This window comes from Hemicordylus capensis, chromosome 2, assembly GCF_027244095.1.
Source record: "Hemicordylus capensis ecotype Gifberg chromosome 2, rHemCap1.1.pri, whole genome shotgun sequence".
In the NCBI taxonomy this organism is placed as follows: Eukaryota; Metazoa; Chordata; class Lepidosauria; order Squamata; family Cordylidae; genus Hemicordylus; species Hemicordylus capensis.
In genome coordinates this window covers 382,843,680-382,871,263 of record NC_069658.1, presented here as the reverse complement: position 1 = coordinate 382,871,263, position 27,584 = coordinate 382,843,680, and the positions used below count along the sequence as shown (strand labels likewise).

At 44.9% G+C, this 27,584-nt stretch overlaps 1 protein-coding gene across 6 annotated transcripts in view; it reads left to right on the top strand.

The window, feature by feature from the left end:
- The first annotated feature begins 24,487 nt into the window (after positions 1–24,487).
- PIK3R5 (phosphoinositide-3-kinase regulatory subunit 5) overlaps positions 24,488–27,584 on the top strand; it is a 98,021-nt gene continuing 94,924 nt past the window's right edge. For 5 of the 6 annotated variants that reach the window (XM_053303107.1, XM_053303108.1, XM_053303106.1 and 2 more), the window contains exon 1: positions 24,489–24,793. The gene's annotated coding sequence lies outside the window, so the exon portion shown is untranslated. Of the gene's footprint in view, positions 24,794–27,584 lie in introns of all 6 variants that reach the window. The other variant, XM_053303104.1, reaches the window with a different exon arrangement.

The window sequence follows — 27,584 nt, the reverse complement described above, 5'->3', positions numbered from 1 at the left end:
AGATTCCAGAGTGGGTGGCATTATTTTCAGCCTTCAACCACTATCATGATGTGTCATTAAACATGAGCACATGTGCAGGACATGAGTCATTTTGGCACAACTTCAGGTCCAAAAAGAGATATTTGGTGGCTGCCTTTTGGCTTTGGTTCCCCACCTTGGCTTGCTTTGCTAGAAACTCATGCTGGAAGCTCCTATCTGCAGTCTAAGACACAAGCTGCAAATTCCATAAAGGATGCTGGGAAGCAAGATGTGCTTTTAATAGGTCAGTGAGCCTCCAAAGGAACCCAGCCTTGAAGCTATCACCTGAGGTCAGGGTGAAAGCAGTGATCAGGAGATGAGGCTTCCACTCTGTCTTCTGACCATTTGTTCTACAGAATTCTTTGGCATGTGGCCGGAAGGCTGAAAAGAGAGGGATTTATTTATTATAGTTTATTTTTATTGCATAGTTATACTTGTATATTGCCTTTTATTAAAATATGGCCCAAGGTGGTGTACAGGAAAAATAGTAAGCATTTGAGCCCATATGTGGGATGGGCTTAATGGTTTTCAATCCCTTCACTTTCACCAGTTATCATCTCCATTCTGATGCTGTTGCTGCCCTCTGGTCTCTGGATACCTTATTTCAGTGTTCACCTCTTGATTAAGAACAGTGTGAAGTGGGCTGAGGGCCAGAAAGCTCACTGCCACACTTTCCAATAGGGGATTGCACATGCTCAGAAGGAGAGCAGTCCTGCAGACAAATGCAGCGAGAACCACCCATTGCAGTGTGTACCTCTGTCTTCTTGGGATGAAGGAAGAGTTTGTGTGGTGACTGAAAATGGATGCCACTGTTGGGAGCTCTGCCGTTCATCACTGTCCACTGCATCAAGCCACGCACTTTGAGCCACTATTAGTATTTCAAACCAACGCTTCTACTACAATAAGTATTTATATACTACTTTTCAACAAAGGGCAAAACACACCTGCAGGCACTCTTTTTTCTGTGCATAAATGACTGAGGCATAGGACTCAAGGTCAAAAAGGTGATAAATCCAGTGGACTGGCTAGAACCAACCATTTTTTTTTACTCCTCCCCTCCCAGAACCACACAGCCCTCCCAGCTGGCTGCTTCAGAGGGAGAAGTGAAAAAAAGAAACCTGCAACATTGGCTGAACTGGGACCAATCGCCATTTGGCTTCTCTTGCACCAGAAGGGTCTCCTGGACTGGCCATGGTACCCAGACTTATTTTCTTCTTTCCTCTCTTTTTCATTCTGTACTATATCTATGCACTGCAAATCATTACTTTGAACAGTGAATTTCCTTGACTGCATTGGCAGAAAGGTGGCATATAAGTGTTGCAAATACACAAATGTGAATTTGACTGCTATCTGTGTAGGTGTTCTCTAGGAGTAGCTTACAGTGAACCTGGTGGGTCTCTTAAGAATGTGTTAGATATGTTTTAGTGCCAGCAGATGGCAGCCTTTATAATATAGTCTTCACTTCAAACTTTCCTTCAGCACCTCTTACATTTTCTCTTGCAGTTATTAGAATCATAATGCTGGAAGGGATCTTGACAGAAATTGGCCATATTCCCCATGGAATCTGAGAGTTCTGAGGACGCTGGCTTGTCCACGGTTGTTGTTGCAGGGATGGGGGGAAATGCAGCTCCTCAATGGTTCCCTGTTTTAAGGCTTTTGAAGAGGCAAGTCCAATTCCTTTGGGGATATGATCTTTTTATTTTAATAATCACCTAGTCCAAAACTCATCTAGTTTCCAGAAAGGGATCTGGGTTTGTCTGTAGTAGAAAGGGGAGAAAATGTTCCTTGTGACACTTTAAACTTTAGAGCATCTCATCTAAGAAATACTTATGACTAAAAATACTTTTGAGCTGATCTCACTTTTTGTGCCATTTGTAGTTGTTAATGTAGAATAGAACATAGAAGATAAAAGTTTTTAATTTTTTATTTACACAAGATGCATTTAAAAGATCAAGGAGCACATTCAAGGTCAAACTACACATGCTGTTAAATATGTCATATCTTAAGATAGTCCACATGACCAAAATCCATGGGGCTAGGGAGGGCTGAGGGAAGGCAGGATCATAACTACCTTCCCCCACACGAGCAAGGGCTTGCCTGTGCTCCGCTATGCCACATTCCCACATGATCAGTGTGGCAGAGGTCTTTGCAGAAGAGATCTGGAAGAGGAAGTCCTCCAGTATCCCACAATGCAGCAGAGAGGCTGCCCGCATCAGTGCAGCAACTCCTAGCTTCCTGGCCACAATATAGGCAGCACTCTATGATGGAGAGCCAGCCAGGCTGCCAGGAGCAGTTCCAATAGCCCTGATTGTAAACATGATCAGGGGTACAGTCATGTGTACAATTGACTGTTGAGGTAGGAAGGAGCTTTTTACCTTTTATCTTGGCTAAAACCAAGGTAAAAGGATGGGGTAGCCCAACTTCAAAGCAGCTGAGTAGGAGTGGCTGAGTAGGAGTAGCTGTTTCATGAGGGTCCACATGAGCCTATCTACCCTGGGTGTCCTGCTCCGTCCTACCCAGCTTTGCCTGGTTGTGTGAACACACTTCCTGTCAGTTTTTTTAAAAAATAGCAGCTGTGCCCTCCCCCCTACTAGTGGGATGAGATGAGAATTTAACCCTTTCCCTTATGCTGTTTTCCAAACAAAAATCCCTCCCTGGAAAAGGGAATTCAGAGAAGGGGTTTTGGCAGAGTGCTTCATTTCTCTCCCTCACCCTGTGCTCATTCACCAGCGGAGAGTCTAGCACAGAGAGCTTGATTCACCAGCGGCGTGTCCATGTCCAATGCTGGCAATGCCCTCTGACGCCGATGCTAACACAGGCTGGAGCCCATTTTAGGGACTACTCCGTGGCACTGGGAGTGGTGAAGAAACATATTTTGTCCTCCTCCATTGTGTCTGCCCTGTGTAGGCCAGTGGAACTGTTTCATGTGGCAAAGTCACTGCTTCACACAGGCCCTCAGGTGACGGGGGAAGAACAATCAACAGCCTGCTGCTTGCATGTTACTTCACAGATAAAGTCACTCGCATCCATGCTGATTTGGACTCCAGGATTTTGGCAGTTCCAGGAGACATGCCTTGGCAACCATATGGTTCAATTGTGTTGGATTCTTTTCAGTTAGTGCAGCCTGAGGAAATGGACAAGATCCTAGGCAGTGTGCGGGTAACATCATGTGCTCTGGACTTTGCCCTTCATGGCCAGCAAAATCTGTTGGAACAAAAGTAGTTGGAACAAATTATAAATGCACCACTAAGGGAGGGCAAGATACCATCGAGTCTCAAGCAGTCGGTGATAAGACCACTATTTAAAAAGCCCTCCCTTGATTCCACCAACGTTGGTAACTATCTGCCTGTATCAAATCTTCCCTTTTAAAGCAAGGTGATAAAGCGTATGGTGTCTGTGAAGCTGCAAAGGGTCTTGGATTATATGGATTATCTAGACCCCTTTCAATCAGACATTCAGTCTGGGTTTGGGACTGAAACTGCCTTGGTTGCCCTGGTGGATGACCTCCTCTGGGAACTAGTTAGGGGAAGTGCGTCCCTGTTGGTTCTGCTGGTGTTTGATACCATCCACCATGGTATCTTCTGGACCGCCTCTCAGGTATAGCGATTGGGGGTAGAGCATTGGAGTGGTTCTAGCCCTATCTTGGGGTGAGATTCCAGAAGGTAGGACTGGGACTTCTGCTTGACTCATTGGCCTATGGGGTCCCACAAGGCTCGGTATTGTCCCTCATGCTGTTTAACATCTACATGAAGCTGCTGGGAGAGGTCATCAGGAGGGTTGGACTGAAGTGTCAATAATATGTAGATGACACTCAGCTCTACCTTTCCCTGACATCAGATCCTAGGGAAGCAGTGAATGTACTGAACTGGGGGCTGGAGGTGGTGATGGGCTGGATGTGAGCTAGCAAACTGAGGCTAAATCCAGAAAAGATGGAGGTGCTGTTGGTCAGTAGGAAAACCAGTTGGGACAGGGTGATTAAACCGGCTCTGGATGGGGTTGTACACCCCTTGAAAGAGCAAGTGCACAGCTTGGGGGTGCTACTGGACCCAGCTCTGCTTTTGGAAGTTCAGGTGGAGATGGTGGCCAGGGATGCCTTTGCACAGCATCGGCTAGTGTGCCAGCTGTGTCTCTTTCTTGAGAAGGCAGAGCTGGTCATAGTTACCATGCCTTAGTCATGTTGCGGTTGGATTACTGCAATGTGCTCCATATGGGGCTGCCCTTGAAGAATATTCTGAAATTCCAGTTGGTACAGAATGCAGCTGCCAGGGTTCTCTCTGGAACTGCTCGTTCATAGCATATTACACCTATTCTGAAAGAGTTACACTGGTTGCCAATTTATTTCCAAATTCAATTCAAGGTGCTGGTTATTCAAGGTGCCCTCAGCCAGTGTTCCCTCTAACAGAGATTTCCATATGTTGTTGACTACAATGCCCATAATCCCCAAGCAAAAGCTATTGCAGCTGGGGATTCTGGGAGTTGTGGTCAGCAACAAATGGGAATCCCTTTTAGAGGGAACACTGCCCCCAGCATCCACTAACAGCACCTGCTCTCAGTAAATCCATTGCTTCCCTAGGATCTTTAAAGCCCTTAATGGTTTGAGCCCTGGATACCTGAAGGACCGCCTGCTTCCAATGGTTTATTCCCACCCAACAAGATCATCAGAGGGGCCTGTGTGCCAATCCCTGAACCATTTTGGAAGGGCGGTATACAAATCAAATCAAATTAAATCATAAATAAATAAACAACAACAACATTGAGAGGCTAAATTGTCGTGCACACAGGACAGAGCCTTCTCTGTTGTTGCCCCCAGGTGCTGGAATTCTCTCCCAGTTAATGTTCGCTTTCTGACGTCTGTGGCTGCTTTTAAAAAACAACTCAAGACTGTTTTATTTACTCAGGCTTTTACCTCTTAGAGGCTGCCAGGTTTCTCAGCTTTTTTGCTTCTGTTTATCTCTTCAACTTTTTGTTGTTGTGTTTATGGCTTTTAATGTTGATGTTAAGATTTTAAATGTAACTTCTATGGAATTTTATTGTATTTTATCTTTTGTAAACTGCCTTGAGATATATTATGAAGGGCAGTATAAAAATTGAATAAGGAATAACAATAAATAAATTGGGGTTATGCCCAGCAGGTGGCCCATCTTCAGATGTGTAGTCCCAGGGCCCACTCCAACCTTGCTACACCCATAGATTCACAGCTGCCCTGGATGACCTGCCCCTTGGACAAGCTGGTTTTATTCCAGCTAGTCCAAGGGGCAAGTAAAATATTGGCTTTTTTACCCAGGCTTTTAGATGAATGTTTTTTGTTGTTGCTACTTTGTATTTTATGGTTATCTTGTGTGTTTTCAAAAACTTTTAATTAGATTTTTATTTTTATATTTCTCCCCCCCCCCCAAAAAAGCGTAATTGTATAGTTTTATATTGTGTTAAATATTTTGTAAACCACATTGAGATTGTTTTAATTAAAGGCAATATAAAAATTTCACAATAAATGAATTAAATAAATATTCCACCAATGCCCCTCCTTTAAATATTTGGGTGTCTCCTTTCAGAAATCTTTATCTTGGTCAGTCCATCTTAATGCAGTCCTATTAACAGCAGGACATACAGTGGGGATCATTTAAAAATCCTTCTTCTCCAGTTGGTGGTGGGAGGTCAATTAATAGAGCCTGAACTCAAAATATTTCAGGCAAAGTAAGTCCGCAGTTTTTGTATGGGGCAGAGATTTGGGGGTGGAATGTGAAAATATTCAATATTCCCATATTGAAAGAGCTATACTGGCTGCCAATAAGTTTCTGGGCAAAATACGAGGTGCTGGTTATAAGCTATAAAGCCATAAATGGCTTAGGCCCTGGGTATTGAAGAGAACGTCTTCTTTGCCATGAACCTAACTGCCCATTGAGATCATCAGGAGAGGTCCATCTGCAGTTGCCACTGGCTCATCTGGTAACTCAGGGATGGGCCTTCTCCGCTGCTGCCCCGAAACTTTGGAATGCACTCCCTGCTGAAATAAGAGCCTCCCCATCTCTGACAACTTTTAAAAAGTCCTTAAAGATGCATCTGTTCATCCCAACTTTTAATTAAATACTGTTTTAATTGTTTTAGTTAGAATTTTAGATGTTTCAGTTAGCTGCCAATAAGTTTCTGGGCAAAATACAAAGTTCTGGTTATAACCTATAAAGCTCTAAACAGCTTAGGTCCACGGTACTTAAGAGAGTGTCTTCTTCTGCATGATCCTCATTGTCCACTGCATACATCGGGGGGGCTCATCTGTGGCCACCTTCATGTCGCCTGATGGCCACCCAGGGATGGGCCTTCTCTGTTGTCGCCCCGAGACTTTGGAATGCGCTTCCCATGGGAATAAGAGTCTCCCCATCTCTAGCAGCTTTTTAAACGTGTCTGAAAACTCATCTTTTTACCCAGGCTTTTTAACTTTTTAACTTTTTGAATTTTAGATTGTCTATTGATTTGTTTTAAACTGTTTTTAGCATTTAACTAATTTTAATGTTTTGTTTAGTGTTTTGTTGTGAACCGCCCAGAGACCTTGGTTTAGGGCGGTATACAAATATGTTAAATAAATAAATAAATAAATAAACCAATAGTTGTAATGTTTTAACGTTTTCTGTTGTTTGTATCATTTGCCCAGGGCTTCTGAGCGATCGTTTGCGGGGAGAGCAGTCTCTTCCACAGTTTCGCCAAAAGCAGGTCTCACGGATCGTGAGACCCACCTCTATGTCTGTTTTTCGTTAAGCATGACATATTAGCTATTAAGTTTTATGTTGTATGTTGTTTTACTATGCTTTAATATGTGAGTTATGACCTGTGGATATAACAATAAACTTACTTACACTGACTTGCACTGTGGATTTTTACACGTCCCCTTTTTTGCACTCCCAATTTGCTGCAACATCTTTCTGCAGAAAAGTCAGCTAGTTTAGTCAGTAAATACTGTACTACTTTGAGACCGCATGTGTCCCAAAGAACAAAGTCAGTTGTCACATTTGAATTAAACAGGCAAAGGCACAGGGAGTACCATTGCCATTTTATATGGCTGTTTCTCAACTACAATAATGTTTTCAGAAACTTTTCTTAAGACAAGTTTTTATTAAGAAAGAATTGGGAGGAGGAAAAGTGCAATCTTGCATCATTTGGAGTATGGCTGCAGAGAGGGAATGTGGCATTGAGATCTGTCTGTAGTCCTGGCACTTGCAGTTCTAGTCCCTTTCAGTGGGTGAGTTGGTCAAGAACTTACTCACTTTCCTATTAGACCTGGTTTAGGCAGACTCTGGCTTATTTCCACCACTGTTGTCATTGTCACATGTACACTGCACACAGCACACGGAAGAGACTACTACGGAAATCTTATGCAAATACTGTACACAGAATGCCTCATTGTGAAACCAGCTTCCTCCTTTTAGTTTACAAAGTTGAAGAAAAGATCCTGGGGTTGAAAACGGGCTGGTTAGCAGACCAGGTCAGCCCCATCTTGGTTCTCATAAAGTACACACTCACTAGTAGCAGCACCAGAAAGGCCTACATCGTTGGGGGGCTCAGCAAGAAGGTATATAGGTCTGCAAAAGAGTGTGTCTTTTATGTTTGGTTTGAGCCTCTTGGATATTACTGACATTCAGGGGTGTAGCTATAACTGAGTGGATGGGTTCAAAGAACCCGGGCCCTCCAGCTCCACTCTTCCCTATTTTCTTCATGATCTCCCTTACTCTGAGAGTCCCCCTCTGGGAGTGAACACCCCTCACTCTCCCCTAGCTGTGCCCCTGCTGACACTGAGTCTCAATTTATCTACTTGAAGCATTTTGATTTCAGTAGTTCTCATTTGACTTTTAGCTCACCCTAACTAATCTCAGCTTGCTTTTGGAGTGGAGGGTAAACATATTTTAAGAAAGTTTATATGAACACATGAAGCTGTCTTATAGGGAGTCAACCGATTGGTCCATCTAGCCCGGTATTGTTTCCACTGATTGTCAGCAGCTTTCCAGGTTAACTCCTCTACAAGACAGGAGCAAGGCTCCCCAAAATGTGTTTAATGTGGGGAGGCTCAATGAGGGGGAGCAAACTGTATGTCTGGGTGGTTGTTGTTTTGTCTCCCACCACCACCTTTCGAGATAGCTCTCTTGTAATGTTCGGCTCCTGACATAGAAATTCCCCCATTCTGTCAGATGAATTTATTTTATTTGTGCATTGGGCCTACTTTGTTTTCCTCTGATTTGCAGCAGAAAACACATGGTATCCAGCAGTGGTGGAGGCAATGCAGCCAGCATCCACAAATCTACTTGCCAGTGGCCAGTGCCCCCGGCCCTCTAGCCAACAGGACACCCAGCACCAACCAGAGTTCTCATTTCCATTTCTGAGAAGGTAAGAGACAGCAGGAATCCCTTTTGGACAGCAGGAGAGGGCTTCCACTGCTTCTTGCCCAATTCATATCCCAATACAAATAACAGAAGACCTGCTTCTCTCCTAAGCACTTTGCCTATGTGCCAGAAAGATCTGGGGGGTGAGAAGGGTTGGTGGTGAACACAAATAACGGTGGGCTAGGGAGCGAATCCGAAATGTGTGGACCCCGACTGAAGCATTGACTGCATTAGCTGATTGCACTTACTTCTGTGTAATCCCTGCTGAAGCAGGATTGACTCCTGAGTAGACATGCATAGGGTCAGATGGCTAGCTTATAAGTCTGTCCTGTTTCAAAAGACAATGGCAGGCTAGAAATGGGTCTAATATTAAATAGATTCAAATGGGATCCCAACTGCACTGAAAAGACACTCTTGATGAATCATACAGAATGACTGAAGAACTAGAAGCTCACTGTTTGGGACTCAGCCTATCAAGCTCAGTATTGTCTCTGCCCTTCTCCACATGCTAGCTCGGTTTGGCTCAGCTTCTCCCCAGCTAGGCTCTGCTCCCAGGGCTCTGCAGATAAGGCTCTGCATTCAGCGGCAGCTGCACGTCCTAAAGAATGGGCCGCACCTCTCCCTTTGCTTTATGAATCAGACTTGACTGAACAGTGGTCCTTCTTGCCCTGTCATGCTTGAAGGGAGCTCAGCCACCTGTGGCCAATCCTAGGGGAGGCCCATCATGGAAAGGGGTTTGCCCCAGATGTACCTGGAGATGTCAAGGGCTGAGTCTGGGACCATCATCTGATGCAATGTTGGCTCTCTGCCGCTGAGCTACAGCTCCATCCCACGCCCTCATGTTCTAAAACCCCCTGCTCCTCTCTGGTCACAACATGCTTGCTTGCTTTCAAAGAGCTTCTGGGAGATAACCAGGCCCCAGGCTTCCCAAAATGGAGGGGCAGCCACTGAAGTTGTTTGAACCTGAGACCTGGGAGACTGAGTCGGTATCAAAAGCAGACCTGAAAGGGGGCAACCTCTGCAGCGCATGCTGTTTATCCCACCCCATACTGCAGATGTCCTCATTTGAGATGCTCTCCACTGAGGCTCAGCAATCAGTCTGCCTATTGGAGGCCACCTGTTGAGTTTATGGCAGAGGCCAAGTAAGATTTGAGGCAAAACATATAGCCCTCCTGAGTTTGCTTTCCAGGGCAGGAAGAATTTGTGTGGCATTTTTGAGGAAGCCATTCCCTCTGTGCATTCTATGTGCATCCCTGCGTGCATTCTTTGGAGGTGGGACAGTCATGTGGAGATCTGTTCTATAGTATGTGCCCTCCAGCTGTCCCTTTAGCCTCTCAGCCTCTGGAAAGTAGCTCACTCTCCTAATTAATATGACTACTGGTAATGTGTGCAGCTCCTTTGTTCTACCTATCATTAGCTGAATGTTGCTTTTGCATAGTTCCTTGGATAAATTTGCTTAGAAAAGGAGGATGTTGTATGCAAATAAATTTCTGCAGAAAAATGCTGGTCAGAGTTTTGAGGAGGACAGGAAATAGAGGGTAGGTATAAATGGACAGTTCTAAATGAAGGGAAGTAAGAAGTGGGGGTCCCCCAGGAATCTGTACCGGGACTGGTGCTTTTAAATTTATTCATAAATGATCTAGAAGTTGGGGTAAACAGTGAAGTGGCCAAATTTACAGATGACACTAAACTATTTAGGGTAGTGAAATCCAAAACTGATTGTGAGGAGCTTCAAAAGGGTCTCTCCAAACTGGGTGAGTGGCTGACAAAATGGCAAATGTGATTCAATGTAAGTGTAAACTTACATTACATATTGGGGCAAAAAAAAACCCAACTTCACATATATGCTTATGGGATCTGAGCTGCCAGTGACTGACCAGGAGAGGGATCTTGGGGTTGTGGTGGACAGCTCATTGGAAGTGTCAACTCAATGTGTGGCAGCTGTGAAAAAGGCTAATTCTATGCTAGGAATCATCATTATTATTATTCCCTTATACAAAACTATAATGTGGCCACATTTGGAGTACTGCATACAGTTCTGGTTACTGTATCTTAAGAAGGACATTGTAGAACTGGAGACTTTTTAGTTTAGAAAAAACACGACTGAGGGGAAACATGACAGAGGTATACAAAATCATGCATCATGTGCAGGAAGTTGATAGAAAGAAATTTCTCTCTAACATAATACTAGAACCAGGGCTCATCCCATGAAACTGATTGCCAAGAAATTTAGGACCAACAAAAGGAAGTATTTTTCCCTATAACACATAATCAACCTATGGAATTCTTTGCCCCAAGATGTGGTGACAGCCAACAGCCTGGTTGTCTGGTTAAGAAGGGTTTAGATAAATTCATAGAGCACACGTCTATCAATAGCTACTAGTCTGGTGGCTATAGGCCACCTCCAACTTCAGAGGCAAGATGCCTCTAAATACCAGTTGCAGGGGAGTAACAGCAGGAGAGATGCCTGGGTTTCTCGGAGGCATCTGGTGGGCCACTGTGCGAAACAGGATGCTGGACAAGATGGGCCTTGGGCCTGATCCAGCAGGGCTTGTTGTACAAATCATCGGAAGAAGTAGAGATTTGGTCCTGATACATTATTTCTGATAAATGAAGATCTTATATAGAGTTCCTTATTGTGTTTTAGTTTCAAATGTGGAAATAAATACTTCACAATAATCTCACTTTCAGATTGCTTATTGATCTATTTTCTAAATGTAACTCATATCCCACTTTTCTCCAATGAGCCCATGGCAGCTTGCAAAATTAGCATTATTGAAAACAATTTCAGCATATCAATCCATAAAAATGATTAGGCAGCTCATTAAAACATTAACATTCCTCCATTATTTTTAAAGCTAGGGAGAACAGAGTAACATGGATGAGCATCTATGCTTTTATTTAAAGTAGGCAAGCTTTTAGCCAGCTCCATATCAGAGAGAAAGTTTCAGACACTTATTCCATGCCTTGGACAGGTCAAAACTGTATAGGTCCTGATCCAATTAAAATTAGTCTTGATTAAATCCTTTGAAAGCAATAGGACAATTTTTAATTAATTAATTAATTAATTATCATTACACTTTTATACCGCCTTTCATTAAAATATTCTCAAGGTAGTTTACAAAACATTTGAAACATTACGTCTATAAAAGTTACACAATACAAATATTAAATTGGAATATAAAAATACAAATCTAATTAAAAAGTTTTTAAAACATAGACAATATGACCATAAAATACAGAGCAGCAGCAACAAAAACAACAACACTCATATAAAAGCCTGAGTGATAAGCCAAGATTTCATCCACTTTCTAAAATCTTTGAGGGAGGCTGAGGAGTGGATGCTCACTGGGAGAGCATCCTAAAGTCTGGGGGCAATAATGGAGAAGGCCCTGTCCCACATGCACAACAGTCAAGCATCCCTCATTGTTGGCACGTGAAGCAGAGCCCCTCCCATGACCTCATCAAGCAGGCAGAAACTCTTGGGAGCAGGCAGGCCCTCAGGTATCCAGGGCCCAAACCATTAAGGGCTTTAAAGGTCAGAACCAGTGCTTTGAATTGGACCTGGAAACAAATTGGCAGCCAATGTAGCTCTTGCAAAATGGGTGTAATATGATCCCAGTGGGCAGCTCCAGAAAAAATCCTACCTGCTGCATTTTGCACTAGCGGCAGTTTCTGAATAGTCTTTGGCAACCCCACTTAGAGTGTTACAGTAATCCAGCTGTGACATGTCTAAGACATGGGTAACTGTAGCCAGATCTGCCTTCTTAAGAATGCAGCTGGTACACTAGCCAAATCTGTGCAATAGAACCCCTGGCCACCACCTCCACTTGAGCTTCCAAACGCAAAGCTGAATCCAGCAATACCCCCAACTACCTGCTCTTTCAAGGGAAGTGCAACCCCATGCAGAATCGCCAAATCCCCTCATCCTGATTGGCTCTCCTACTGACCAACAGCACCTCCATCTTGCTCGGATTCAGTCTCAGTTTATTAGCCCACATCCAACCCATCTGTCATGGCCCAGACCTCTTAGTCAGAAGAGTCAGAGGAGGAGCGGGAGGACTTGGTTGGGAGAGCAGGCTCAGAAGCACAGCAGGAGGACTTGGCTGTGAGAACAAACTCTGAAGCTGGGCTGGGACAGCAGCAGACAGGGGAATCTGAACAGCTGGCAGAGATGAGGGCTGAGGAGACTGATCAGGAGGAAGCTGGAATTTCACCTGTGTTAAGAAGATGTTTCAAGAGAAAGGCTCAGTGGGAGACACGCAGGCACAAGATCTCGCAGGAGAGGAAATAGAAATGTTGAGTCAGGAAAGCCTGATTGGCTGCCGGTTATCTTGAGCCCTATTTTAAGCAGACGCTGTTCCTGGGACGGTACTGTCAGCAACGTTGCCTTCCACAGACAGTGTTCCTCATACTTAGAATCATTCAACCTTTCTTGTTTCAGCCTGTCCTTGTTCTGTTCATTCCTTGCTCCTTCATTTCAGTTATTACTCAGTTATCGTAGAGGGGGGTACCTAGTTTAGTTTCAGGGGACTTTATTTTGTTTATACTACTTTATCTTTGTGAGTCATTCTTCGCTTTCGTTCGTGCAGTTAAGCTGCTACTCTTATCTCCAGAATTTCTATTTGACTCACAGAAGTAGAGCTGAAGGGATCGTAAATCCTGTCGGGTCAGTCGTGCCAACAGATTTATGACACCATCACGGCCTCCAGCCCCTGATTCAGGACACCCAGTGCCTCTCTAGGGTCAGGTGAAAAGGAGAGATAGAGCTGTGTGTCATCTGAATATTGCTGAGAACTCAGTCCAAGTCCATGGATTACCTCTCCCAGCAGTTTCATGTAGATGTTTAACAGCATGGGGGACAAAACCTAACCCTGCGGAGCCCTACAGGCCAATGGCCAACAAGCCGAGCAGTAGTTCCCTAGCGCCACCTTCTGGAACCTCCCCCCAAGAAAGGACTGAGGCTGCTCCAAACAGTACCTCCAATCCCTATACTCGAGAGGCGGTCCAGAAGGATACCATGGTCAATGGTACTGAATGCCACTCAGAGGTCCAGCAGAACCAGCAGGGGTGCACTCCCCTTGCCAAGCTCCTGGCATAGGTTATCCGCTAGAGAGCAAGCAAGGCAGTTTCAGTCCCATATTCAGAATGGAAGTCAGATTTTATTAGTCATGAAGGCAGTGGCAGAACCACCATTGCACAAACAGATTCAAAGAATCCAGGCCGCACCCCTTGAGGGGGCCTCGCCTTGTGCTCCTGCCCTGCCCCCTGCATCTGACATCAGACACAGGGGGCAGGGCAGGAGGCTGGGGTGGTGGGTGAACATGGGCCGCTGGCCTCCCTACAGGCCTGCATGAGGGTCAAGGGTCAAGAGAGCACGATGTTGCTTGCACACTGCCCAGGATCTTGTTCACATCCTCAGGTTGCACTAACTGAAAGGAATGCAACAAAATAGGACTGGATGGTACCTGAGGCACATCTGCCAGAACTGCCAAAACCCTGGAGCCCAAATCAGTGTGGATGAGAGCGACTTTATCTGCAAAGTGACGCACAAACTGATCACAATGGACTATAGAGGATTCCTCCCTCATTACCAGTGGGGATGTGTGGAACAATGCCTTTGCTACATGGAACTGCTCTGTTGCTCTGCAATGAGCAGATGCAATGGAGGTGGAGAAAATAGTTTCTTTGTTGCCCCCCCCCCCCGAAGTAGTCCCTAAAATGGGCTCTAGCCTATGTTTGGTTGGGTTCATCCCAGTTCTTCCTCCAGTGTTGTTCCAGCCATCATCTGAGTTGTTTCATTGCCCCAAGCTCTGAGGGAAACCAAAGAGCAAGCCAGGCTCCACCAAGCCAGAGAGGGCATTTAGGAATGACCATGTCAATAGTCTGGAACAGGGATTCTCAACATTGGGTCCCCAGATGTTATTGGACTCCCATAATCCCCAGCCAAAGGCCACTGGGGCAGGGGATTATGGGAATTGAAGTCCAATAACATCTGGAGACCTGACGTTGAGAACCCCTGGTCTGGAAGGTCTCCACATTCCAGAGATTCACCAGGGCCTTGACAAGAGCTGAGAGCCAGCATGGTGTAGTGGTTAGAGTGCTGGACTAGGACTGGGGAGACCCGAGTTCAAATCCCCATTCAGCCATGATACTTGCTGGGTGACTCTGGGCCAGTCACATCTATCTCAGCCTAACCTACTTCACAGGGTTGTTGTGAGGAGAAACTTAAGTATGTAGAACACTGCTCTGGGCTCCTTGGAGGAAGAGCGGGATATAAAATGTAAAAAATAAAAAATAAAATAAAAAAGAGTTGCCAGCTCTGGACACTGAAAACTCCCTGAGGGCTGTCTGGTTCAGACCAGGTGAACTATTATTGTGGTAGTCATGGATTGTCTCCTATGCTAAGCAGGGTCAACCCTGGTTTGCATTTGAATGGGAGATTACAAGTGTCAGCACTGTAAGAAATCCTTAGGGGATGGAGTCACACTGGGAAGAGCACCTTCATGCTTGCATGCAGAAGGTTCAAGTTTCCTCCCTGGCATCTCCAAGATAAGGCTGATGAGACTCCTGCCTGTAACCTTGGAGAAACCTCTGCCAGACTGTGGAGACAATACTGAGCTAGATGGACCAGTGGTCTGACTCAGTAATGGCAGCTTCTTATGTTCCTAAACCAAGTGGATCCATAAGCCTCTGAGGGAGGGCATTTTAATTGATACACCATTCCCGCAGAAGCTAGAGGAGCAGTCAAACTAAACCCTCCCAGATGATGATCTGCCCATGACAAAGGAGTTATCTCAAACTCCTCCACCTCCAGATTTATTTATTTATTTCCTGGTGAGCAAAAACCAGAACCAGAGTATGTCCTGTCATGTGGGTAATACCAACTGAGATAGGCCCATGCTTATCATGGAGGCCATGAAATCCTGAGCTGCTCCTACAAGGGGGCCCTCAGCATGGACATTGAAGTCCCCCAAGAGAATAAGCTTGGGGGAACACAAAGCCACCTCCAAAACCACCCCTGCCAGCTCAGGAAGGGAGACTAAAGTGCAACAGGGTGGTCAGTACAACAATGGACTCTCAAGGACAAACACTCAGAATTCTGAGTTTGCCTAACTGGGCACCTGGAAAGGGGAAAGGTCTCATGATAGGTGACTGCAGTGCCCCCTCCCCAACCCTCAAGGAGGGGCTGCTGCAGGATCATAAAACCTGGAGAACAAAGCTGAGAGAGACCAACCCCACCTAGCTCATCCAACCAGGTCTCTGTTACACATACCAGGTCAGCATGCTCATCCACAATCAAATCATGGATGGATGAGAGTTGTTTCACCATTTATCACAAACGTGTCCCAATGGATCAGTGTGAATTGCTTAAATATGCCCACCCATATGATCTTTTTAGAGAGACTCTGTCTTGCATGTCCTGCCACCCGTGAACTTTGGCTGGCAAGTTTTGTGTGTGTGTGTGTGTGTGTGTGTGTTTGGTTTTTTACATCTTAAAAAAAAAAAACTTTTGGATGAGCCTTAAACAATGAAAGATGCTGAAGTAATGAATTTGAGATTGATTGTTGCAGCATCCCTACAGTAACTGCCTCCTGTTTGAAAAATATCATGTAGTCTGCCTAGAGATCACTTCTGTTGCTGAGAGGTTCCACGCCCCCACCCATGGAGCCCATGTGATGCCAATTCTACAGCACAGCTCAAGGATGAATGCCACCTTTTTTACAACTCTTGCCATTGACAATTGCAGCAAGCTCCCTGACAGTGTAGATGGCCCAGAAAAAAACACCTTCCCCTTGTTCTACACTTCCTTCCTCCCAGCATGAACCCCCAGAGCTGATGGCCATGTTCGGTAATCCCCTTTAGCTGGTGGGCAACTTGCCAAGGAGTAATTTCCTTGAGCAGCCCTTAGGGGTTATGGTGAGCAGAGAATGCAAAACTGCAGCAAGCCGGCTGTGCATTCACACCATGACTTCACAACCCATACGGGCTCACAGGCTTTCTAGTAGTTAAAAACTGCACCATTTGAGAAGAACAGAACATTCCTTTGCTGTGGCAGCTTACCACAAAGGAAAACCCCTTGCAGAAAGCATCTGATATTGTGAAACTTGACACCTACCTATATGCCCAGATGGCTTAAGTGGAAGCACTGCATTTCAGTAGCACGTTATCTGTGGCTCAAGTGAGTACATATGTCTTAGTATAGATGTTTAGAGGCCAACCAAGTAAAAGGGCGTTTGTCAAAGCTTAAAACAAACATTCAAGTAGTTGCAAGAACCTATACTGGGAATATTTGGATATAAGAAAAAAGACACACACACACACACCCCAAAAGTGCAGTTTCTGGTTCATAGATCTGATTTCTAATTCAATGCAGTATTTTTAGCTTACTTTCCCAGTAGGCTTATGAGATCACCCGGCATTCTGTGTGTGTGTGTCCGTGTGTCCCCCCGCCCAAACAACTTTGCAATGCTTGGACCAATATGAACCAATTTGGGTACAGTTGTAGGGACACAAAGGGACACCTCAATGGTGTAGTTTGTGATGATGTCATCCACCCTGATTCAAGATGGCGGACGCATAAACTTTTGAGGCGCAAGTGGGCTAACTTGTGAACCGCTTAACCAATTCGAACCAAATTTGCTACAACTGTAGGGACACATTGGGATGCCCAAATGGTGTGGGGTGTGATGATGTCATCCACTCCAATTCAAGATGGTGGCTGTGTGAACATCCGAGGCACAAGTGGGCTAATTTGTGGACTGTATAACCAGTTTGAACCAAATTTGCTACAGCTGTAGGGACACATAGAGATGCCCAAATGGCATGGTTTGTGATAATGTCATTTATCCCAATCCAAGATGGCAGCCATGTGAACATCTGAGGCACAGGCGGGCTAATTTGTGGACTGTCTAACCCATTTGAACCAAATTGGATACAGTTGCAGTGAGTGACAGACAGGGACACCTCAATGGTGTAGTTTGTGATGATGTCATCCACTCTGATTGAAGATGGCAGGCGCATAAACTTTGGAGGCGCAAGTGGGCTAATTTGTTAACTACTTAACCAATTTGAACCAAATTTGCTACACCTGTAGGGACATGTAGGGACACCTCAACGGCATAGTTTGTGATGATGTAATCTACCCCAATTCAAGATGGCAGCCACGTGAACATCTGAGGCACAAGCAGGCTAATTAGTGGACTGTCTAACTGATTTAAGCCAAATTGCATACAGCTGCAGTGAGTGACACACAGGGACACCTCAACGGCATAGTTTGTGATGATGCCATCCACCCCGATCCAAGATGGTGGATGCATACACTTTGGAGGTGCAAGTGCAATAACTTGTGGACAGTCTAACTGATTTGAACCAAATTTTCTACAGTTGTAGGGACACATAGAAATGTCCCAATGGTGTAGTTTGTGATGTCATCCACCTTGATTCAAGATGGTGGATGTGTAAACCTTTGAGGCACAAGTGCACTAATTTGAGGACTGTCTAACCCATTTGAACCAAATCTGATACAGTTGTAGTGAGTGACACACAGGGACACCTTAATGGTATAGTCTGCAATAATGTCATCCACCCTGATCCAAGATGGTGGATGCATGAACATTTGAGGTCTAACTTGTGAACCTTGATTTGAACCAAATTTAGTCCAGTTGTAGAGACAGTGAAAGGAAAGTGGGCTGATTAGTTCTTACTAGAACAACTTGTTCATAGTACCAACAATCCAAGCAACAGGTTTTGTAAGAAAGTAGTTGAATCACAGAGTCAGAGGGGTTGTGTAGGCCATTCTTCTGCTCAGTAGAAGAAATTCAATTTTAGAAGATCCCCAAGAGGTGACTGTCCAGCCTCTGCTTGACGATCTCCAGTGAGTGTGGAGCCCCTCCATCTAGGCAGTTGTTCTTGTCTACCTGCTCTTATCACAAAGAAGTTTCTTCTAATACTTAACCAAAATCTACCTTCCTGTAATTTAAACCCCTTAGATCTAGTGCTGCCCTTTGGGGCAGCAGAGAACAAAACTTTACCCTCTTCTGTTCGAAGCAGTTGAGGGATTTGAAGAGTGGTATGTATTGTGTCCCCCTTCAACCTTTTCTCCAGTCTACTCTTATCAAGTTCCTGCAGCCTTTTCTCATGGGGCTCATTTTCTAGGCTCTGACCCTTTTTGTTGTCCTCCTCTGAATCTGTTCCATTTTGTCTCTGTTTTTCTTACAGCGTATGGTGCCTACAACTGAGCACTGTACTTGGGTCTGACTAGTACAGAATATGTAGCCATTTAATGGTGCAGCAGGGAAATGACTGGACTAGCAAACCAGAGGTTGCTGGTTCGAATCCCCGCTGGTATGCTTCCAAGACTATGGGAAAGACCTATATTGGGCAGCAGTGATATAGGAAGATGCTGGAAGCCATCATATCATACTGCGTGGGAGGAGGCAATGGTAAACCCCTCCTGTATTCTACCAAAGACAACCACAGGGCTCTGTGGTCGCCAGGAGTCAACACCAACTCAACGGCACACTTTACCTTTTAGTGCAGAATGAAGTCGAACTATTAGTTTTTGTGATTTGGGAACCATCGTTCTACTAATGTAGTGCCTGAAATGGAATTAGTCTTTTTTTGCAATTGCATCACACTGCTGGCTTGTGTTCAGTTTGGGATGGATTGCAGTCCAGAGATTACTGCCATGCCAGGTATCCCCTCAATGAGTGGCAATGGATTTTCTGGGCCCAGTCCAGGGTATGTGAATTCCCCACAATTATTGGGGAGAATGCTCTTCCTTGGTGTGTGTTGTGTTTCCATTCCTTGATCCAGGCCAGAATCGAGACTTGTTACAGTTTTATTTCAGTCTGGAGGTGGGGAAGACAGACAACAATCCAGCAGGAGAATAGAAAGCGGTCTGCATTTGCCTTTCTGTAATCAAGATTGCTTTTGAATGGACAAATTTATTATTACAGTCACTGACCAGCAATCAAAAAATAAAATGGAAAATAAAATTAAAGCAAAATAAAATCAAAAACAGGACTGGGAATAGAGTATCAAAACACATACATATAGAGGTCTAAATTACAATTAATCAACTGCTCCCATCTCAGTTTGCATGCTGCAGCACAGAATCTTGCTCCCCTCAAAACTTCTTTAACTAAACTATTAATATTTTAAATTATACTCCACTGCCTGGTCCTTGTGTGCCACAACTCAACTCTTTCTCCTGGATTCTACAGTGTGCAAAGCATGCCTTGCAATTTTGCTGCTCCTGGCCACTTTGTCCCTGACCTCTTTCTGAAGCTGTGAGATGTATGAAGCATGCTGAGCTTTTCTACACCATCAGTCAAGATGTCTTGCTTGCCTGCCCTCTGTACATCTTTCCTGCCACCCCTACAACCAAGATCTCTTACCTGCCTGCCCCCCACACCTGCCTGCCTGCCATTTGTCCCTTCCTTCCCAGAGGATTTCAGCCTCCTGCTATCAGGGGTGTCCTTAGAGAGACCTGGTTGGGTGCAGAGGCAAATCAGCCAGTGCAGGGCCCCCAGCTGGTTAATTTTAATGGCAGCAAAAGAGCGTGGCCCAGGCAGTCACCCTGCTTCCCTAGAGTCAGCCCTACCTGCTATTCCTTTGAAAATGGGAGCTGCAGCAGAAGAGCATTGCAGGCAGTAGGGTGCTGACCTAGAGCATATCCACAGATACCCTTGAGACCACAGTGGCCTCCTTGCAGCGACAATGAGGAGGGAAGGCAGTGGACAGAAAAATGCAGTGGTGCTGTGCTCCCCTGCCAGGTCCTTTTTTCTCTGGGCCTGGTACAGGAGGCTCTGTTTTCCATCTGTCAGCAGCCCTGTCAGCATCCTACATCTGTGCATGTGATCTTTTTTTGTTTGGTCTAAGTGCAGAAAATGAATATAATGTATTTGCTAGCCAAAATATCATGTGGAGCTTGCCAGATCTTTACTAAAATCAAGATAAATTATGCCACAGCATTCCCCAAACCCACTAAGCTAGTAACCCAATTTTAAAAAAGAGAGAGAAGAGAGAAGGTTAGTCTGGTAGAATTTATTCTTGTCAGATCAATGCTGGCTTCTACTAATACTTGCATTGCTACCAAGATGCGTACAGACCTACTACATTATCCTCTGTTCTTGTATCTTCTCAGGTATCTAAGTCAGACTGACTGGTCTGTTTCCTTTTTGATGGTTCAGACAACATTAGCCCATCTTTAGTCTTGTGGCACCATACCTGTTCAACAATGATAGGCAGAGGTACTAAGAATACACCAGCAAGTACTTTTAGTAAACTAAGTTCCAATTCATCTGGCCCTGAATACTTGAATGCATCTAGGGTATATAAATGTTTCCTGACCAACTCATCGGTCTTGAAATGTAAGCCTGATCCCTCACCATTTGTGCTGCTTTTGCAAGGTTGCCCAGTTTCCCTTTTGAGGAGGTAAAATAGAAGCTGAGCAGCTCCATCTTTTTTGTCACCCATTTTACAGTCTTTACTGAGTAGAGAGGGCTTATCATTTCCTTCATTTCCACCCCCTTACTTTGAGTATACCTGAAAAAGCCCTTTTTGTTGCTTTTGGCATCCTTCACCAGTTTCAGCTTGTTCTGAGCTTCAGTTTCTCTGAAACCACTGCTACAAGCCTGGGCTGTCTGCATTTGTCCTTGGTGACCTGTCCTTCCTTTCATTTCTCACACATGTCCTTTTTAGCCAACTTTCCAGCAGGTTTATCAGATTAGCCGGCATATTCTGTGTATGTGTCCGTCTGTGTGTGTGTCTTCCGCCCTCCCCCTCCTGCGCCCGCACCATCAACTTTGCTAATGCCTGGACCAATAAACTGCTCAGAGACATAAGTTTTGGGCGGTAAATAAATAAATAAATATGAACCAAATTGGGTACAATTGTAGGGATACAAAGGGACACCTCAACTGCATAGTTTGTGATGATGTCATCCACCGTAATTCAAGATGGCAGATGTGTAAATGTTTGAGGTGCAAGTGGGCTAACTTGTGAACCGCCTAACCGATTTGAACCAACTTTGCTACATCTGTAGGGACACATAGGGACTCCTCAATGGCATAGTTTGTGATGATGTCATCTACCCCAATTCAAGATGGCGGATGTATGAACATTTGAGGTGCAGGTGGACTAACTGGTGAATCACCTAACTGATTTGAACCAAATTTGCTACAGCTCTAGGGATACATAGGGACACCTTAGTGGCATAGGTTGTGATGATGTGATCCACCAAGATTCAAGATGGTGGATGTGTAAATATTTGAAGCCCAAATGGGCTAACTTGTGGACTGTCTAACCAATTTGAACCAAATTTGGAACAGTTGTAGTGAGTGACACAGAGGGACACCTCAGTGGCAAGGCCTGTGATGATATCATCCACCCCAGTTCAAGATGGCAGAGATTTGGTGCAGCTGGGCTAACTTGTGAACTGTCTAACTGATCTGAACCAAATTTGCTACAGGTGTAAGTAGTTGTATTTGCTACATACGACTTTGCAATACGACAAATATTTATATACCGCTTTTCAACCAAAGTTCCCAAAGCGGTTTACATTACATAAATTAATTTATTAAATGGCTGCCTGTCCCCAAAGGGCTGATAGTCTAAAAAAGAAACATAAGAAAGACACCAGCAACAGCCACTGGAGGGATGCTGTGCTGGGGTTGGATAGGGCCAGTTGCTCTCCCCCTACTAAATAAAGAGAATCACCACTTTAAAAAGGTGCCTCTTTGCTCAATTAGCAGGGGTCTACATACAGATGGCTCAAGGGTGTAGTTGGTAATTATGTCATCCACCCTGATTCAAGATAGTGGACACATGAACATTTCAGGTGCAAGTGGGAACCTATCTGGCCCAATTTGGAAAGTAGGCAGATTAGTTCTTACTAGAACAACTTGTTTATTTTCAGCTCATGACTAAGCTTTTTATGCAGCCACATATGCCTTTTCAGATGCCTTTCATTTTTCTCAGATGCCTTACATTTCTCTCTCTCACCAAAACTGTTTGTGACCCTGCCTTTACTAACTCCTTCTTCAGGATTTCTCACCCATCTGGACTTCTTTCCTCATTTGTTCCTTGCCACGGAAAGCGACCTAGTGCCTTTCTGAGCTTATTAAAATCTGGTTTCCTAACATCCAAGGCACATGTTTACTGCATTCACCTTTGGCTTTTGATAAGATCAAAATCCCAGCATTACATGGTTGCTTTCCCCAAAATTTCCATTACTACAATCTCATTGGCCAACTATTGGATAGGACCGAGTCAAGGATATTCCTTTTTCCTTCCTCTGTCTCCTAAAAGTGGATGGTATCACAGCAAGCCATGTCAGGAATTTCTTGGAGATTATATGCTTAGCAAAGTTTGTCTCCTAGCAGATACCAGGGCAGCTGAAGTCTAGTTTTCCGATATTACTACTACTTACTTTCTTGAAACATCTGCATTTTGTTTCAGGAAAGTATTGCCCATATCCCTCCTTGATATGGCAGTCTGTAGAAGATTCTAATGACAATGTTGTTTTTATTTCCTACATCATTTAGTTTTATGCAGACGCTTTCCACTGGGCTACCATACTGTTCCAGATCTTTGTGCAGGTGTACATATTTTTTTACCCATAATGCAACTTGCCCTCCATATCTGTTGTACCTATTCTTTTTGAACAAAAGAATAGGTACACCTTATATCCTTTAGTTTTTATATTACTATATTGGAGTCATCCCACCAAATCTCAGTTAGACTTATCAAATAACTAAATTTGGATTAAGTTATCTGGGTCACACACACATGCACATAATGTAAATCTCATTCCTTGATTACACGATGACTTTCAGCTGGCTATATGTACGTCTCCATGAAAAAGGATTGTCTTTGAAGTGTCACGTGTTATAGAAAGTGAAGATGCTGTACTTGCATGCAGTACAGAGCATGCTTGGAAGCCCTTCCCACACACTGATGCACTCCAAACAGGGCCAGCCCTGTGGCTTTTGATGCTCTAGGCAGAGTTTGATTTTCCTGCCACCACAGTCGAGAAAGCAGAGTCCCAGCTTTAGCTGGAGACTCACACACTGCTAATTTGCAAGGTTCAATGACCAGCAAATGACTAGCCTACTCTGATTTGAGGATGGGAGAGAGTTCCCAGTCTAATATGGGGGCAAAAACCCATATTAGGCTCAAGGGATAGGAAATTCCTCCATGATTAACTTGCAGTCACTTTTTCATGTGGGCATTTGATGTTGCAATCAGCGAAAGGTGACTGTGCATGTATGGACTGGCACTTATAGCAAACAAAAATAAGATGTGAAAATAACTGATTTTCATTTGAGTGATTGGGTTGGACAGAGACCCATTTGACCAACCATGTCCACAAGGTTGTGATATCCACACATATATTGTACCTGTTTGGAAAGGCAACATGGGGAAGTGGCTAGCACATAGCAATATATGTGATCTTACTCTAGAATAGTTCCTGGAGAAAGGGTGTGTCCATCTTTTTAGTTATCTATCTACACACACGTCCAGGAAGAAGATTTAATTTACACACCTACCTTTTCACCTAAGGATCCTGCCACAGGATCCTCTCCTCTCTGCAATTTCATGCTTCTTGCTCACCCCACCTGTCCTGCCCTTGCCTTGGGGACGTACCCCACCATTTGAGAATGTAGGTATCAAACAATCTATGACAGAAAATTCTAGTCTATTGTAAAGTTCTCTAGAGAGATGGTTTTCCCATTTAAGCCATTTAAACCACTTGAGCCAAGGGTTCTCGGCACTCCAATGCAAGAGCAAGTCAATGAATAAAGGATGACTCACTTGTTGTTATCAACATAGTAGTGCCACCACCTTTGCACATGGTGCTGCTGCTTCACAATACTCAAGATAACTGGTCCCTGCCCAAGGGTTCTCAGGCAACAGGATTGCACCCCGAACCGGCTGGATTTCTAGCGAACAAGTGATTAAGGGATTACATCCACTGAGGCTTTGAAACCAAACGTGAAAGACGGAAGGAAGTGGTGGTGGTGGGGACGTGAGGATAGAGGAAGGGCCCGGTAGGCCACCAGTCGGGTTCTAATCGCTCACACGAAAGCGCAATCAACTTAACTTTAAGACAGCCCACTTCTTTCGCAGACCGAGACACAACTCCCGGAGTGTGGGCGTGGCCTGGAGAGGTTTCCTCCCGCCCCTTCCCCCGCCCCAGGGAAGCTGCTCTCAGCTCAGCGCTGCTGCTGTCGTTTCTCTCGCCGGCTGGCAGAGCGATGGAAAGTTTCGAGAGTAGTCGGGGAGTCGCACCTGGGAGGACTTGAACGCCGGCGAGCGGGCTGCAAACTGCTGCTGCTGCTGCGTTGCCGCTGAGAATGGGCCGAGAGTGCGGGGCTCGGGGAGAAGGTGCCGAGCAGCAGGTAGGTCGGCGGGCTTTGCGGCGGCGGTTGCCCATGCTCGGGCCAGAAGGGAGAAACTAAGGCTGCTGTGAGGGTGAGCCGCGGAGCCTGCCGCTGACTGCAGAGGAAGAAGGCTGCGGTCTCGGGGGTGGGAGCGGCCGCCGGGCTGTTGAGGCGCAGGCAGGGCTCTGCTGCTTCAAAACAAGGCGCTGCGCTCCGCGGGGGGGGGGGGCATGCTGTTTGTGTGGCGTCGCTGTCCGCTCGAAGATGCCCTGAAAGCGCCCGTTGCCTTTGCGCCGGGTCAGCGCCGCCGTGGCTTGCTTGTGTGGGGACGCGGCGGTGTCACTCGGATGCTGCCAATCGTGCATTAGAGGTCCTGTCGGAGGAGGCGGTGGCCACAGTCGCAGCACCCCCGGATGTTGTGCGAGCAATCTGCTATCGCTACTAATATTTATATACCGCTCTTCAACCAAATTCTCAAAGCTGTTTACAGAGAAAAATAAATAATACATAAATAAGATGCTCCCCTGTCCCCAGAAACAAGAAACATAAGGTAGACACCAGCAACAGCCACTAGAGGGATGCTGTGCTGGGGATGGATAGAGCCAGTTGCTCTCCCCCTGCTAAACACAAGAGAATCGCCACTTTTAAGAGAGGTGTCTCTTTGCTCAGTTGGCCGGGGTTCCCTGCTTCTTTCTCCGCTTTTGTAGTCTTCGGTCAGCTTAGTCGCCGTGAAGGCGTACCTATACTCTGCTTTCCGCGGAAAGGGAGGAGAACTATGTGACCTGCATGCATCATATATGTTAACCAAATGTGCAAAACTTCTCTTATTTTGCAATTCTGTTTAGTTCTGCTAATCTCGGGGAGAGGCAAAGAACTCTGCGGGCACTTATTTGGCCTGCAAAATCAAACTGATTTTCACAACTATGAGGGCTAGAAACCGGCTTTTACAAAGAGAGAGCGCGAGACAGAGCGAGAGATGGAGAGTGTGTGTCTCTGGAAACTGAACTTCGTTATCAAGACCACATTCTGTGTTTCTGCAGAATCGCAGCCTACCCGCAGCCCTAATTAGAGCCTGCAGACTGTACTTAAGTTTCCACCTTCCTCTTCTAGCTTTGTTTTTGATGTTGCAAAATCAGTTTGGGGGCGTGGGGAGTATCTAAGAAAACAGTTAATATAGAAGCTGATGCTAAAATGTCAGCAATTGTAGTGGGTGCAAGCAGCTGTGTGGATTTCAGCCTGGGCCTTTGAGAGGGGGAAAAATGGGATCTCCAGGCTGTGTCATACATATAAATAGAGAAATGGGAGTAGCAGGGTGGGAGGTAAAGCACACAAGCACCAGTTGTGAAGGGGAAACACGTATTTTGTTCTTCCTTCTTTACATGTCTCAGGAAGTAGATGCTTGCAGAGACTTCCAGTGTGTGCACTTTGGGGTCTTAACCCCCGTGTCGCTCTTTGTTGTTTGGGAGTGAGTACACTGTTTACTTCATGGAAATTAGTTATTAGGCTGGAAAGAGTAACATAATGTGGCCCTTGAAAGGTGGAGACATAGGTAAAATAAAGTAACTTGATAGTATTTGACTCTATTGTAAACCTCCCCCTGTATTTTAATACACCAGTCTGGCAAAGCGGTTACGTGATGGAGAGGTGCTTTACCATGTGGAGATAGCTAGGTTTCTCATCCTCTTTCTCACCATAGAGTGGCTTTTTGCAATGTGTTTGCAATGAAGATTAATGTGGAACTCAGCCTTGTGAATGAGGTCATTGTGTTGGAGGTAAAAATACAGAAATACCCTGGATTTGTATTGCATTAGCCAACCTGTCTCCATAGAGCTATCTCTTCTTAAGATATTATCAAGTACTATATAGACCTTGCCTTGTCACAAATGTTTTGCATAGATTCCACATTCTTTGTCTTCTCCTATTAGTCTGGACCTTCCCTGAAGATTATTACCTTGTTCTACCTCCACCCACCCTGCCATGACTCAATCTTTTGCTTAATTTGAAATATAATCAAATGCTTTTGGGCTGTAAACCACTTGAGTTCATTATGTAAGGAGACCGTAAATTCCAGAGTGACACTTGGGGGAGAAAAATATGTTTTGGGATTTGAAGATATGAGTTGTTAGGTTTAGGGGCGTGCATGCATTTTACTATGTTGAGTAAAATGAGAGGGGACTTATCAAATGCTTAGGTGGGGAGATGTGCATAATTATGGACAGGGGTACATGTTAGCAATAGCCAGATTCCATCTATCACTTCCCCCTAGTTTCAATTACTGTAGAGGCAGTAGGATGCTTGCTACCATGAAGGTGCCATGAGTTTCTGTAAAAGCTAAAAGTGGAGCTTTCATTAAGAAATGAGAACTTGGAGGGGAATGTGACTGTAAGTGCAACTTTCATAATGAGACAGTGTCTTGGTTGGTATGGGAGTGAACAGCTCAGCTGCCAACTGTTCTTTGGTAACATTAATTCTGCATTTTTGCCTCCCAATTGTTCTGATATCTTCTTGGAAGCTTGATGACCACACTAATTCTCTTATTGATTGTGCCCTCTAACAAGTAGGGGATGTTCAGAATCTGCTTGAAGCTCATGAATGTATTCAGTATATTCTTCTTTTAGATTAGTTTCCACGTGGTAAACACAGTCTTACTCTTGGCAGGTGATGCATTCTTCTCTGTAAAGTCCTGAACAAAAATGTGAAACAGGCACAAATGGGCCTGGGTGGGGGGAGCCTATCCCTAAATGAAGGCAGTTTTAGGTCAGGAGAAGGCTTAACTCCCAGGAGAATCAAATTCACAAATATCTTTCCC